Genomic DNA, 2,659 nt, shown 5'->3' with positions numbered 1-2,659 from the left:
TGCATCGCTTTGCCGTGGGACCCAGTACCTCCGTCGCCGGGGACGGCTAGGCATCGCCCGGCCGCGCCCTCGGGCGGCGGCGAGGGAGGAGGAGGGGGGAGGGCGGGGAGGACCGGCGGTAACCTAGGGTTTCCTCCCGGTCACCTCACGGAGGTGACGCGGGAGGAAAGGGAGGGGGATTTGTGTCATCATCTAACCTCTATATGATTATGGTTAGAGGGGCTTGGTTTTACTTTTACAGTAAACATCTTCCAGCTGACATTTATTTATCCAAGGAAAACTACATTTTTCGATAAAGGGTGGATTTTATTGACTCAAAATGAAGCATCAAGTGGATACAAACACAATGAGCACAAACACGGCCTCTGCGTAGTTAGGATGCACACAACCAACACCAACACACACACATGAGTAAACACGCCAGCAAATAGCAAAGTCATACACGACCAAAGCTATGCCTAAGCAAGAAAAAAGACCTCGAAGCGATCAAAAGTGATCCACAAACTACAATAACGACCTTATCCACACAAACTATATCTTAACATCATAATGACAACAAAGTTCTTCAACAACAACGCCTTCAGAAAGGAAGCGACATTCAAACATTATCCAAGGAAAATTACATATGTACCTCACCATGATAAAGCTAGCTAACTGTGAATTAGCTACGGTAGGAGAGCAGTATATAGTGATTATGGACAAACAAAACAATCTTTGAGGCTCATATCTGTTGGGAAAACTCAATGTTAGAAATTACCCCTCTTCAAATTTGTAGTTGGCAGCCATTCAAAACATTGGTGAACAGATTATTTCAAGATCTATGATTAATGGTAATGTTACCGAAGTTGGTTCACATGCTCAATAGCATGAGTTTCTTGTAGACAATGTTTTTTTATCCAACAAAAAGTGCATGTGTACCTCACCATGATAAAGCTAGCTAATTGTGAATTAGCTGCGGTGGGAGAGCAGTAGTGTTTAGGGACCAATAAAACAATCTTTGAGGCTCATATCTGTTGGGGAAACTCAATGTTAGAAATTACTCCTCTTCAAATTTGTAGCTGGCAGTCATCCAAAACATCGGTGGACAGATTATTTCAAGATCTATGATTGATGGTAATGTTTCTGAAGTTAGTTCACATGCTCAATAGCATGAGTTTCTACCAGACAACGAGCTCAGTCGGATACCTATGCACAGGTATTAGACAAAGAACTGTTAAATCATACCAATGCAGATTAATCTACTCATACTTTCTACAAAGCCTGACATAACTGATAACTCCCTCCGCTTACTCCCTGATGATGTAGTGATATCTATTTTGTGTGTTTATTAGTCAAATTCTCAAACATGGATTATATTTTAGTGCATATGCAATGGATTCCCTATCGTTTGCTCTAGCAGGGACCATAGTTTAAGGTCAGATGCAAAGGGAGATGTTTCTGTACATAAGGTCGCGAACGGGTTGGCTCTGTAGAAAGTTTGACGTCGAGTATGGGAACTAGTTGGCGCCGTTTTATCCGCCTTTTGTGGTTGCTGCGTATCCCCTATGCTATCAAAACTATTCATCATTTGTAATAACTAGCTGAAGAATGGGTTATGTGTGCATTTTTGAACTCAGTGTTTGCTATCTGTCGTATATATATTTGATGGTGTAAGTGTTACAGAGCTAGAGAGAAGACAGGATGCACATAGAGTAACAGCGGGGTCAGCCAACGAACGAATTGGATGTGGTTAATTCCAAGACTGCCGGAGAAGCTGTTTCTCGTTCGGGCTCGGTGCCGCTGTTCATGGGTGTACTCTACTCTGTCTGCATGCTTTGGAGTGTGTTTTACGCTGTTTCCTGAAGGTGCTAGTGTGATCCTTCTGTACTGCTTGGTTGTGCTTGTAGTGCCTCCTCCGAAAGTGACCTTCTGCTCCCAGGTGCAAATGCATCTTGGCAACCAGTAAATTCCAAAAAATGCCGAAAATATCAAAAGAATACGTTTTTTTGGTAGGCAAGCATTCTTGAGTGTTCTTTCTACGTATAAATTTCCGTCAGGACATCACATTCATAGAACTTTCAGGAAAAAAACAAGCAGCCCAATATGCTTTAGAAAAGACCTTTTTCATAGTACAGATTTTGCTTTTTCTATCCTGAGTACATCGAATCTTATTTCTTCACCAAATTTTGCACAGGAGTAGAACATTCCTACATTTGTCTTATAGAAAAAATCATAATTTTAAAATTTTATTTTAATATGTTTTCGTATTTAACTGTTCATCCAGGTGCATATGCACCCGGGAGCAGATACTCCATCCCTCTTTCCCTTTCTAGTTTGCGCGGGTTAGGAGCTAGTTTTGTTGTCGCTGCCACGTTCTTGTCTTCCTTCCGTTGGCTGATAAGGCGCAGGTGCTACTGTAGACTTCTATTTATGTGGGGAATCCCATTCTCAACCAAAAAAATAATCAAACATAGGTTACTCCCTCCATTCATAGAGTATTCGATAAAATCTTTATTTTTTTTGTAATAGAGAAAATATACAGCATTATGCATGCATCACTATTCTGTTGCCAATGATGAGCAAGGAAAACCATCGGTAATGAAGGCAGGGATACCCATTGATGATAATTTCGGTAAAACGATCGAGTTTTAGTACTTGAAATTCAACGCTAAGGCCCCAA

The sequence above is a fragment of the Triticum aestivum genome, chromosome 2B (assembly GCF_018294505.1).
Source record: "Triticum aestivum cultivar Chinese Spring chromosome 2B, IWGSC CS RefSeq v2.1, whole genome shotgun sequence".
In the NCBI taxonomy this organism is placed as follows: Eukaryota; Viridiplantae; Streptophyta; class Magnoliopsida; order Poales; family Poaceae; genus Triticum; species Triticum aestivum.
The sequence above is the reverse complement of the archived record's forward strand: the minus strand, read 5'-3'. Positions refer to the sequence as shown.